Source organism: Gadus macrocephalus, chromosome 3 (genome assembly GCF_031168955.1).
Source record: "Gadus macrocephalus chromosome 3, ASM3116895v1".
Lineage (NCBI taxonomy): Eukaryota > Metazoa > Chordata > Actinopteri > Gadiformes > Gadidae > Gadus > Gadus macrocephalus.
Window position 1 is genome coordinate 552,031 of NC_082384.1, and position 11,539 is coordinate 563,569.

At 50.7% G+C, this 11,539-nt stretch overlaps 1 long non-coding RNA gene across 1 annotated transcript; it reads left to right on the plus strand.

The window, feature by feature from the left end:
• Positions 1-4,169: 4,169 nt before the first annotated feature.
• Positions 4,170-5,041, plus strand: LOC132453765 (uncharacterized). The gene is made up of 2 exons (XR_009524792.1): positions 4,170-4,248; positions 4,792-5,041. It is a non-coding gene; the product is annotated as an uncharacterized LOC132453765 (long non-coding RNA).
• Positions 5,042-11,539: the final 6,498 nt, after the last annotated feature.

The window sequence follows — 11,539 nt, forward strand, 5'->3', positions numbered from 1 at the left end:
AGACTCTGTCTCCATCCCTCCACTTTGCGATCTATACCACCATATAGGTGGGGATTGATTGTATTCCAGGTACGGCATCCTGCAGCGAGCCAGTATGGAAGGCTGGTTAGCCAACGACGGGTAAGATCCCACCTTGACACCCGGGACGACCTAAGGCAGGCACAGTCACGATTACTTGGCAGAGTCGCTGTGGGCACTGGCTCACTTGATCATGAAGTGACGAGCTGCAACAATCATGGGAAGTCCCGTCTGGGGTGTAGGGTGGAGGAGGAACAGGAGTCAGATATGTCAGCTCTGGCAGCAGAGGTGGTCTTGGAACGGGGCTTGTCGCGTTTTATTTTATTTTACCTTTGTGGTATAGAAGGCCACTAACGCATGTACGTTTTTCGGTTTAGTGCATGACTTTGGAACAGCGTGGTCTCCGGCGGCTGATGGTAAACCCACCCATATTGGGCTTTGGTTTTGGACATACTGGTTTCGATTTCCCTTCCCAAAAGATTGGTTTTAGTTTGCTGATGGTTAAGGTTAGACGTTTCGACGTTGGTTGCACCAATTGCGCAAGGGGGGAGGTATTGAGGAGAATTAAAAAATAAAATAAAATTAGAAACACAAGGTTTTTTCTTCACCATACTTGCAAACAAACAAAAAAAAAAACACAGTGTTCAACAGATGGGTAGAAGCAGTCCCATCAAAAGACCAAAGTGCGGCTACAGTAATCAAGTTTTGGACTAGAGCAGTCATGACAAGGTTTGGAATTCCGTCAGAAATAAGCTCAGACAAAACGTTTATTCAGAGAACACTCAAGTGATTCAACATTTGCATGTCGAATAAAGACTAGTCTGTGTCTACAATCCTCAGACCACAAGGTATGGTGGAGAGAGGAATGGGACGCTTGAGACAAAGATTAACAAAGTTAAATTCACTACGACTGACACTAATGAGTTATCGCATGAAAACTAACAGAACGACGCATCTAACCCCGCATGAAATGCTTAAGGGTCGACCCATGCCTTCACTTAACATTTGAGGGTCCCAAAAGGGACTTCCATTAGAGTAATTAGAAATAGAATTAAGGAAAATATGTTTGAACATCTAACTGTTGTACATAAGTTTGTAATTCCAGCAAGAGAAACACAAAGTTCCAGGGCCAGAGGAGGAGCCAGATGCAGACACGCCCGGAGCCGACGAACTACCCAAGAATGATGCAATCAAATTTTGGCAGGGTTTGAATCAGTCCTGTTTTGGTGGTCCACTATTAACAAAAATGTTGATTGGATAAATAATATATACTATAATCAGCAACGTTTTGTCAATTTTTCCACGGATAAGGTCAAGGGACTATATAGATATAGATATGCTATTGGCAGAGCACGGAGGGGTGTGTGGGATGATGAAGACGACATGTTGTACTTTTATCCCCAATAACACAGCACCGGATGGGTCGGTGGCCAGGGTGCTGGCAGGGTTACAGTCCCTCAGATTAGATTTGGCAGAGAGCTCCGGCATTAATGACCCCTTCACAGGATGGATGGAGAGCCCAATGAGCGATGGGCGCTACAGGTGCAGCAGGTGCCATCCAAGCTTACCTGGGGATCGAGTATACACCGGAGAGTTTGGACGAGGGACCGCCAGAGGGGCCCGACCTGATCCGGCTGGAGAACAAGATGGAGCTCGGGGATACACACGGGCGAGATTCCAGGGGCCTTGATTGCCCGTTTATCAGATGAGGTCCTGAGCGCAGTTGAATAAAAGGGTCTAATGCTCAGGTGGCGCCTTGCGACCACCTGCCCGTGATGACGCTCAGGACTATTCCGTGGTTTCAGTTGTTCCCGTGCCCCGGGCCTACCCCGAATACCCCATGCGTGTGATTGCTTATTGTTACACGACCAGCTAACTCCTCCTCACATCCTTAGTGTGTGGTCATCTAGGGATGGGTTGAGGGGGATTGCCATTCGTTGTGTACCTCATATCTTTCTGATATTATTATTATTATTTAGGGACACGTTTCAGGGTTGCATTTCTTTCCTGTGATTGTTATTTTGTAGTGTTTGTGTGATTGTTGCATTTTTGTTTATATCGGTATTGTTTACTGTTAGTTTTGTTGTTGCATTTTGTTGTTGTTGTTATGGTTTGGTGTTGGTTTTGTTGTGTATCATTTGCTGCCAGTATTGTTGGTATTGTCTGCTCGCGATGTAAGGCCGGGGTGGATGCCACCCCCTAGGTGGGGTGTGTATGGCATACCCATGTCTGAAGCATGGGTAGCGTTTCTCCCACGTGGTTTCCCCATACACCAGGTCCAGCGAGTTGTTTTAGTCCCATGCTCATGGTTGTTTGTTTTTATGGTCATTTGCCTTCTTTCTGTTATTTCTAATGGTGTTATGATGGTAGTCCCGTGCTGGAGTCCTATCCCTCGTACCCCAAATGAGTAAAAGTCGTCTTGCGACGACTTGAGGGGGATATGTTGGGAAAAATAACCTGATGAGCACATCATATGGCAGGCACATTAATATATAGTCGACTCTTGCTCTAAACCCAACGAACACATAACACAAACATGATAATATATAGTCAGGTCAAGGCCGGAGCTGAAGGCCCCATCTCCCAGGCAGGCAGATGGTGGACACTCAGACAATGCACCAGTATCATCTCCAGAACGGGAGAGCCACATTAATTTATCACACAGGAGACACCTCGAAGCTCTCCCTCACTAGAAGGAACACATGCAGATACTAGGGGCCTGAGAGCCACATTTAATTTACCACACAGGAGACACCTCGAAGCTCTCCCCCACTAGAAGGAACACATGCAGATACTAGGGGCCTGAGAGCCACATTTAATTTATCACACAGGAGACATTTTGAGAGCTCTGCCCCGTTAGGAGGAACCAAGAGATACACCTGCCCATACCAGGGCCTCAGAGCCACATTAAATTACCACACACGAGACACTTCGGGGGGGCACTCCCCCGTTTTAATTTATCACACCAGAGACATGAGGAACTCTCCCCGTTACGAAGCTCTCTCAGGGCCTGGGAGCCAAAACACACCGAACCGCACACACCTCAAACGCACACACCTCATCGAGAGGAGGATACAGCATAAGACTGTATCACACAGGAACTCTTCACCTTCTTCTGAAGCAGACCTTCCACGGAGGCGAAGCTCCAGACGAACCATCAGCGCTGATTAGGGACTTAGACATATTCGATTTCTCACGCTTTATGACTCTGTATAACCGTTGCCACTTTACTTAATAAATCCAAGGTCCTCGTGCCGATAGACTTTATTACCTCTCCGTCTCATTTTATCTGGTCCAGTAGCTAGACAGACCGTTTTTCCCAACAGGGGTCACCTGATGATGGCCCGTGCACCAGGCGTCGCCGTCTTTGACGGCGCCTTATTGCTGCTTCACCTAACCAGCCAGTGCCTCCTACAGACTCTTTGGATTTCTTTCCCTCCCTGCCAACACCTGGGGCCTGTAACACGAAGCTCGCTTAGAGGGTTAGCGAGGTATGTTGAGCTCAAAGCCTGGGTTAGTTGTACCACGAAAGTCGATCTCTTTTAGCGTCGCTGTATCACCATGGTGACTTATGCTCGCAACCAAACCTGGTCGGGAGCAGCTTTTCGGCTCAGTCTAGCCGGAGATCGGCTACTTAAATCGGCGTGCGCAGCTTCCTAGCCCCTCCTCTGACAATGGCGTCACCATTTGTGTGTGTTCCCGTGGACCTCGGCGCACTTCTCGTACAGGCGTCTCTCCGGAGACAGAGGGTTTTACGGGACAGAACCGATCCCTTGGCATTGTCTGACGATATTCAGATTTCAGACTTTATTGTCATTGTGCAAACAACGAAATTGGGGTTCTTCATGAGAGATACAGATTCTCATCAGAGGGTGTTCGTTATTTGATCGTCCTTGTTGGACCTTATGTAGATGTGGCAATATGTGGTTTGTTGTCATGGTGACTGTCAGCTGTGCGGCAGTCCCAGCCAATCACGGTGGGAGACTATCTATAAAGGCGGGCGTAGAGCACCTGTCGGCCTCTTGCTTGCCGTAGGCTGGGTCACGTTGCGCCTGGGCATCCATTTCCGCTTCCGTGCGGTGACAGGTGAGCTGCCGGTCACGGCTGCATCTCTCTCGCATGTTGCCCATCCAGTACTAATTGTAGTTATTGTTTTGTAAAGGCTCTTGCTTGCCGGAGGCTGGGTCACGTAGCTCCTGTGCGTCTATTTCCGCTTCTGTGCAGTGATAGGTGAGCTGCCGGTCACGGCTGCATCTCTCTTATACGTTGCCTTTCCAGTGCTAATTTTAGTTATTGTGTTGTAAAGGGCTCACTTGGATGTTGCTGCTGGCTGCGCGCTGCTCATCGTTACATAGCCGATGCCGCCTACTGAACTGTCGCTTTTGGATAGCGTCCCGTTCCCTGCTCCACGCCACGTTGGCCGGGACTGCCCGATTGGGTGGCCGACAGTAGCGGCGCAGCGGCGGCCAATCCACCTATAAAAACCACTGCTGCTTTGCCTCCACGTTATTACCGCCTTGCCAGGGCCAGCTCGGACCCGATCGCTTTGCCGTTCATTCGGCTAGCGATAGTTTGTTCCTTTTCCTGTTGTGTCGCTATCTCTTTTGTTTAGTTACATTCTAAAGTGTGTATGTTATGTTATGTAAGAGTTTTTGCTGATTTCTCCTTGTGTTTACTTATTATAGATTTTGTTTATTTAATTAATTTCTCTTATTATTATTTTGTTTCCATTATGTTTTCTAACTGGTTGCTCTGCGATCCCCCTCAATTCAGGTGCTGAGCCTACGGTGGTGGACTGGTGTCCTGGTCACGGTGTCCCTTTTGTATTGTGTTTGCATTTGGTTTATTTTTCATTTGTTTTACGTGTGGTGTTCCTGGGACCCCCTTTCCTTTGGATGCAGGTGTTCACAGTAGGTCTCAGCACTGATTGGATCTCAGCACCCAATTTCCCTCCTTAGTGAGTAATTCTCTAGTTTTAAGAACAGACATTTTGTATAAATAAACGTATTTTTGTATGATCGAACTGCCGTCTCTGCCTCATTGCATAACGGACCTCAGTGCCTTTCCTTCATTTGTGCTAGCCCACTTAAAATAAATCTCTGGGTGAAATTCCCAGGGTGGCGTTGTCTGGCAATAATTAATGCTACCGATACTGCCTTAAGAAAAGGGGCATCACTCCATAGCTCGTGCTGCCACAATCTGGCGTTTGCAATTTGAGGGCAGAGACGTGCGTTCTGTTTATTTTTTTATTTTTCATTTGTTTCTTTAAAGAAAGATCGTGTCTGTGCTAACGTAAGTGTCTGTGTCTTTTGTTTTGTTTTGTTTTGTTTTTTTCATTTCTTTCTCTTTTCGAGGCAAAGCAGCAGCTGGTTTTGTGGACCTGCAACAAGCCCAGCTCCCCTTGCCCTGGACTCTTCTCCACGGTAGAGAAGGTTGTAGCTTGTATAGGCTTAGTTATGGAGGCAGAGTTGCAGGAACTGAGGGATTTAGTCGCACAGCTAAGGGCAGACAACGAGGGGCTGAGACAGGAACAGGTTGCAGCCATGCCTGGCCCTAGTACAGCGCCCCCAGTTCTTCTTGCGCCTGCTGCATCCTCCAGTGCCAGTGCTCCTTCAACAGAGAGACTGATTTTTGTCCCTAGAGACAGAAAATGTCCCACATTTAGGGCAAGGTCAGGCATAGGGTTAGCTGAATGGTTGGAGGAGGTGCAAGCCTGTATGAGAGCACGCCACTTGTCTGCATCCGATCGGGCATTCTTCTTATTTGACCACCTAGAGGGGGAGGCGCGTGAGGAAATTAAGTACCGCTCCAGTGAAGAGCGTTCAGACCCATCTAAGATAATTGCGGTATTAGAGGAGCTTTATGGGTGTGCAGAGTCATATGTAGCTTTACAAGAGGCATTTTTCTCCCGACGACAGCATGAGGGAGAGACTCTACTAGAGTTTTCCCTCGCATTGATGGGTCTCATGACCTCTGTGAAGCAGCGTGCACCCAGTGGCATACCCAATGCAGAGGTTTTGTTGCGGGATCAGTTTGTGGAGCATGTGCTGGATGGGCCACTTCGTCGTGAGCTGAAGCAGTTTGTGCGCAGGCAGCCTACTGCTACCTTACTGGAGGCTAGGAGTGAGGCGATCAGGTGGGAACGAGAGGGCTTACCTGGAGGTGTTAGAGGTCGTAGTCATTCTGTTCCTTCTGTCTTCAGTGCTCAGTGTGTGGTCCAGGGCAGCCATCAGGCAGGTGTCGGTTCGCCTCAAGCCTCGGAGCTGTGTGAGATGAGGGAAATGCTGAAGTTGCAACAGGAACAGTTGAACCAGCTGACTCAGAGCATTTCCCGTCTGCAGGCCTCTCAGCAGCAAAGCCGAGCGCCTTTTCGTGGTCCCATCATCTGTAGGAGGTGTCAGCAACCAGGTCACATTGCTAGGGAGTGTGGAGCTCGTGTTCCTGCCTGCGCTCAACCTTCTTTACCGGTCTCTCGGCCAAGTGGGCCATTCCATTCCGCCCAGGTGTCGGAAAACTAGCACCCGCCAAACTGCAGAGTCACAGTTCGGAGAGGGGAGTTACTGGCTCAGATTTAGGTCCAGGTGACGTGGAAGTGTCCAAGCTCATGTCATCTTGTCCTCATGTAGGTGTGAGGATGGGAGGGGTTGCTGTCTCTTGTTTAGTAGATACAGGGTCTATGGTGTCAACTATTACAGAGTCTCTTTTCGAGCAACATTTTGCGCCTTGGGGCCAAGAGCGGCTTAAACCTTGCCACTGGCTGCAGCTCAGAGCAGCCAATGGCCTGGCCATCCCTTACATCGGCTACTTAGAACTGGACGTAGAGCTTTGTGGGAAGCGGCTGCCAGCCTGTGGGATTCTGTTGGTCAAGGACCCACCTGGTGGTGTATCTTCTCAGGTTCCTGGTATTTTAGGGATGAATGTTATCCGAAGGTGCTATGCAGAGCTCTTTGGGCAGCATGGCTTGGCTTTGTTTGACCTGCCAGTGGTATCTGAGGTCCCTAAGCCTGTCATGCAGGCCTTCCAAAAGTGCCATGAAGCCAGTGTTACAGCTGGTCGGGGAGCAGGGAAAGCCAAACTACGTGGTAAAAAGGCTTGTCGTATCCCGGGTGGTGTGATGAAGATTGTCACGGCCACATGCTCGGAGCAGTACTCTGGCACTACTATGCTCTTTGAGTCCTTAGACTCTGGCCTGCCCGCTGGGCTGCTTGCACCTCCTGCTCTGGTATCGGTGGTACGGGGCACAGCCTACATTCCCATTGTGAACGTAGGGTCTTCAGATGTGGTGCTTTACCCCCGTGTTGTGGTGGGGACCTTGGAGGAGGTGCGGGTCGTGAGTTTGCCTGCCGGTGTCACTGAGGTGCCACCTGTGGTGGCGACAATGGCTTCGCAGTCAGTTTCCCCACCAGCACAGGACCCTATAGCAACTTTGGAGTTGGGTAATTTGCCTGCGGGAGCACGGGATAAGGCGAGGGCTCTTCTTGGCCAGTACCGTTCCATTTTTTCAGTTAATGATGGGGACCTAGGGTGTACTGACCTGATTTCTCACGAGATCCCTCTCTTAGATGATGCTCCTGTACGACAACGTTATCGCCGAATTCCTCCATCTGAGTATGAGGTTGTTAAAGACCACATTAACCAGCTGCTGGCGACTCAGGTCATTAGGGAAAGCAGCAGCCCATATGCGTCTCCAATTGTGCTGGCCAAGAAGAAGGACGGTAGCCTTCGCATGTGTGTGGACTATAGGCTCCTGAATGGTAAAACCAGGAAGGATGCCTTTCCACTGCCCCGCATTGATGAGTCTTTGGATTCCCTCACTGGTGCTCGTTGGTTTTCTACCCTAGACCTGGCTAGTGGCTACAATCAGGTCCCTGTGGTAGAGGCTGACCGTTCTAAGACGGCTCTTTGTACCCCCTTTGGCCTTTTTGAGTGGAACCGCATGCCATTTGGGCTTTGCAATGCTCCCGGTACATTCCAGCGTCTGATGCAGCGGATTTTTGGCGACCAGCAGTGCCAATCCCTGCTGCTGTATCTCGATGACATAGTGGTTTTCTCCTCTACCATCGAGCAACATCTGGAGAGGTTGGGTGTGGTGCTGGAGCGTTTACACCACGAAGGGTTAAAGGTGAAACTCAGCAAGTGTGCTTTCTTCCAGCAGGAAGTGAGTTACCTGGGCCATGTTATTTCAGACAAGGGTGTCTCCACTGACCCCGGCAAGGTCAGAGCTGTCTCTAGCTGGCCTCCTCCTGCCACTCTCTCAGAGCTGCGTTCCTTCCTTGGATTCGCCAGCTACTACCGTCGCTTTGTAGAGGGTTTTGCGAAGCTGGCGGCACCCCTGCATAAGCTGGTAGCAGAGCTGGCAGGCCTCAAACCCAAGCGGGTTAACCAAGCAGTGTCTGGTCGTTGGACAGAGGAGTGTCGCCATAGCTTTGAGGCTTTGAAAACTCGATTCACCACTGCACCTGTGCTGGCGTATGCCGACTTCACCCTACCATTCATCTTGGAGGTGGACCCCAGCCATGGTGGTCTTGGGGCCGTATTATCCCAATAACAGGATGGTAAGGTTCGGCCCATAGCTTATGCTAGCCGTGGTTTGAGGCCCACTGAGCGCAATATGAGTAACTACAGCTCCATGAAGTTGGAGTTTTTGGCGCTCAAGTGGGCCATGACTGAGAAGTTTAGGGAATACCTGTTGGGTCATAAATGTGTTGTTTACACCGACAACAATCCCTTGAGTCACCTGTCATCCGCCAAGCTTGGGGCCACTGAACAGCGTTGGGTAGCCCAACTCGCGTCGTTTGATTTTGAACTCAAATATCGTTCGGGTCGTAGCAACGGAAACGCAGATGCCCTTTCTCGTCAGCATTCCCCCGAGGCACAAGACCTGCAGGTCATGGTCCGTGGCACGTTGCTCCCCAAACCCTTACAGCAGGCCTTGCAAGTAGACACCATAGATGCGACACAAGCCACTGTTGCCGCCTTGCCCCATCACCCCCCATCTGACATCGCTGCACTCCAGCGCGCTGACCCAGTCATCCAGGAAGTCTTGGCTTTCTGGACACGTAAACAGCGTCCTAATAAAGAGGAGCGGAGACCAGTGTCTCAGTCAGCCCTGGTGCTGCTTCGGCAGTGGGACCGGTTGATTGAAAGGAATGGGGTGATGTATCGCCAGGTTTTCCGGCCGGATGGGGCCGAGGGTGTGTTTCAGTTGTTGTTGCCTGCAGTTTTAAGAACGGATGTGCTGACGGAGGTTCACCAAGGGCATGGTCATCAGGGGATTGAGAGGACTCTAGAGCTCCTGCGGCAGCGTTGTTACTGGCCAGGCATGTCTGCTGAGGTGGTACAGTGGTGCCAGGCATGTGAGCGGTGCCAGGTGGCCAAGGTGAGTCAACCTGCTGCTCGCAGCTTCATGGGACACCTGTTGGCTTCTCGACCTAATGAGATCCTGGCTATTGATTTTACTGTTCTGGAGCCCAGTCATGGGATTGAAGACGTCCTCGTCATGACTGATGTCTTCAGCAAGTACACGTGGGCTGTACCTACCCGTGATCAGCGAGCTACTACTGTAGCACGTGTCCTGGTCACTGAGTGGTTCTCAAAATTTGGTGTCCCTGCCCGGATACATTCCGATCAGGGACGGAGTTTTGAGGGTTCTCTTATTCGTCAGTTATGTGTGTTGTACGGGATAGAGAAATCCCGAACCACGCCATATCATCCTTCAGGGAATGGGCAATGTGAGCGTTTTAATAGAACACTTCACAATTTGCTGCGCACACTGCCCGTGTCCCGTAAGCACGACTGGAGTTCCTGTCTTCCCCAGGTCCTGTATGCCTATAACACCACCCCGCATCAGGCAACTGGTGAGTCCCCTTTCCTGTTGATGTTTGGCCAGGAGCCAAGACTCCCGGTTGATTTCCTTTTAGGCAGGGTTCAGAATCCTGTTGGGGGCTACGTCCACGAGTGGGTTCAGGAACATCAAGCCCGCCTACAGATGGCCTTTGAGGGAGCTCGTGACCGGTTGAAGGCTGCTGCCGAGCGCCGTAAGAAAAACCACGACCAGCATGTCCGAGATGTTCCCCTCGAAGAGGGCCAGTTGGTGTGGTTGCGAGATCTTGGTGTACGGGGGCGCCACAAGATCCAGGATCAGTGGGCCTCGGTTAAGTATTGTGTCATGAGGGCACCGAGGGAAGGGGGATCAGTCTACACCATTGCCCCTAGGGATGATCCAACTCGAGCCAGGCAGGTCCATCGTTCTTTGTTGAAGGCTGTGGTAGGGGTAGAGTCTCCTGGTGGCGCTGCTGTTTTGTCTGCACCTCCTCCTGAGCAATCTCAGTCAGAGGATGAGGTGACAGGTGATGGTGATTGGCTAGTCGAGAGGCCTGAGAACCCGTTGCCCGCTTCCTTCCAGGCCGAAGCTGTGACCCAAACCACCCCTAGATTGCTGGTTCCACCATCTGACCCAGCCCCCTCTGTGCCATCTTCCCTAGTAGTTCCTGCTCCTGTAGTGGCAAGTACTTCTTCCCTCCCTGTTGCTCGAAATGCTGTCCGGCGCACAGTAAGGTTAACGGCAGATCACCACCCCAATGTCCACCACCTCCCTCGGTCTGCAGGGGATGCTGGACAGGGAAGTGTTAATCCTTCTGTGTCCATTTCTAATGCAGTTGCGGCGCTATTTAGGCCTTGGAAATGATTTCAATTTGCTGTTGGTTATTCCATCGTCGGGACGACGATTCAATTGATGGGGGCAGATGTGGCAATATGTGGTTTGTTGTCATGGTGACTGTCAGCTGTGCGGCAGTCCCAGCCAATCACGGTGGGAGACTATCTATAAAGGCGGGCGTAGAGCACCTGTCGGCCTCTTGCTTGCCGTAGGCTGGGTCACGTTGCGCCTGGGCGTCCATTTCCGCTTCCGTGCGGTGACAGGTGAGCTGCCGGTCACGGCTGCATCTCTCTCGCATGTTGCCCATCCAGTACTAATTTTAGTTATTGTTTTGTAAAGGCTCTTGCTTGCCGGAGGCTGGGTCATGAGGGGAAAAACGGTCTGTCTAGCTACTGGACCAGATAAAATGAGACGGAGAGGTAATAAAGTCTATCGGCACGAGGACCTTGGATTTATTAAGTAAAGTGGCAACGGTTATACAGAGTCATAAAGCGTGAGAAATCGAATATGTCTAAGTCCCTAATCAGCGCTGATGGTTCGTCCGGAGCTTCGCCTCCGTGGAAGGTCTGCTTCAGAAGAAGGTGAAGAGTCCCTGTGTGATGCAGTCTTATGCTGTATCCTCCTCTCGATGAGGTGTGTGCGTTTGAGGTGTGTGCGGTTCTGTGTGTTTTGGCTCCCAGGCCCTGAGAGAGCTTCGTAACGGGGAGAGTTCCTCGTGTCTCCGGTGTGATAAATTAAAACGGGGAGTGCCCCCCTGAAATGTCTCGTGTGTGATAATTTAATGTGGCTCTCAGGCCCCTGGTGTGGGCAGAGGTATCTCTTGGTTCCTCCTAACGGGGAAGAGCTCTCAAAATGTCTCCTGTG